Below are 1,743 nucleotides of genomic sequence, written 5' to 3'. Positions count from 1 at the left end.
CAGCCGCAAAGTATACCAGGCTCAGCGCAGACGGTCTCAGAGCTGTTGGCGTTGATCCTTAGGTGGTTCCGCAGAGTTTATGGATCAGGTTGCTTCTCGTTCTCACCTTGGCAGTTGTTTTTGTGAGGTGTGATTTAAATGACATGGTTCTGTCTAACGTGACTCCTAGGTACCTTGGCTCCTTGTGGTTGAGGCGTGTGTCGTGAAAGTATACTTCCAGAGCTCTGTCGGCTGAGATGGAAGCAATAAATCTATACTCGATGTTAACAAATTTCTCTTCTTCAGAATCGCTTTTCTGCCCATTGCTAGTCTACATTTTATATCCTCCCTAATTCGACTATCATCAGTTATTTTGCTTCCCCAGCAGCAAACCTCTGTCTGTGATACATCACCTTTATCCAGACGTTGTACCTCGGACACTGACGCTCCGGACACAATATGGAGATCCCTCCCCGGCAGCAGAAACCTACGCAACCAGCTCATCTGCATGACAGGCCGTGCTCCACCTGGCGCGGCCCGCTCCGCTCCTCCAGACGTTATTAGCGGCGCGCCAGCCGGCCGGCCGGCCGCCCACCCTGTTCCTCCCACGCGGGGCCGCGTCTTGTTTGAGCGCCGCTGCCGCCGCCGCCGCCGCTCATCCCGAGTCAAGATGATTCAATAAGGTTGATAAATGAGCGTGCCCGCAGAGAGCGCCTGCGCTGAAGCGCGCAGCCAAGCGGCTCCATTAGACGGCCCGGCTGGCCGCCCTCCAGAGCCCCCGGCTCCATTACTGGAGTGATCCCAGTCACATCGCGTTACACACACGCCTAATTACGCTGCGGCTTCGGCCACTCTGCCTCTCTCCGGCGCCTCTCTCGTTCGTGTTTCATGTCGATTCCTCGTAAGATGTAATCTAGTTGGTTGAAGAGTTTCTGGCAGATAGAATACAGCGTGTTGTCACGCTCAACGAAGAGAATTCTGCAGGAGGAAAATTAGTTAAAGGCGAATCCCGGTTGAGTATTATAGGACTCATGAATTTGCAAAACAACACGACAGTGGTAGATAGGGGTGTGGTACACCCCTTATGACGAATTCGTACAGGCAATTGCTATACTCTGTTCATCATAAGTAAAAACCTGATGTAAACATTACGCCATGTATTGTTCCGCGTTTGCTTAAATCTCATTGCCGCGCGAGATTAGCCGAGCCGTCTCAGGCGCTGCAGTCATTGACTGTGCGGCTGGTCCTGGCGGAGGTTAGAGTCCTCCCTCGGGCAAGGGTGTGTGTGTTTGTCCGTAGGATAATTTAGGTTAAGTAGTGTGTAAGCTTAGGGACTGATGACCTTAGCAGTTAAGTCCCATAGGATTTCACACACATTTGAACATTTTTTTTAATCTCATTGGATTTCGTTTCACGTGAAGCAGAATCCATGTTTTGACCAGTACGGTCAAGTACGATGATAAGAATACGTTTTATGCTGTGTTACACACATAAACTCTGAGCGATAATGTGCGGGACAACAGCTTTACCGGAGCATTAAACTTCAACAGCACTGGCCAATCAGCGGTCCAACTAACCTGCAACGATGTGAGCAGTTGCAGTTCAGATGTAAAAAGAGATGGGCAGTGACACACTTTGAATGTCATTAATGAAATAATATCCGTAAAAACTACAGCACTACCGCGTGCTTCTTAGGTGGCCTGACGGAAAGCATAAAATGCTCTCGTTCTCACCTAACACAGTAGTCTAACTACAAACAAGAGA

Source organism: Schistocerca americana, chromosome 6 (assembly GCF_021461395.2).
Source record: "Schistocerca americana isolate TAMUIC-IGC-003095 chromosome 6, iqSchAmer2.1, whole genome shotgun sequence".
Taxonomy (NCBI): Eukaryota; Metazoa; Arthropoda; class Insecta; order Orthoptera; family Acrididae; genus Schistocerca; species Schistocerca americana.
The sequence above is the reverse complement of the archived record's forward strand: the minus strand, read 5'-3'. Positions refer to the sequence as shown.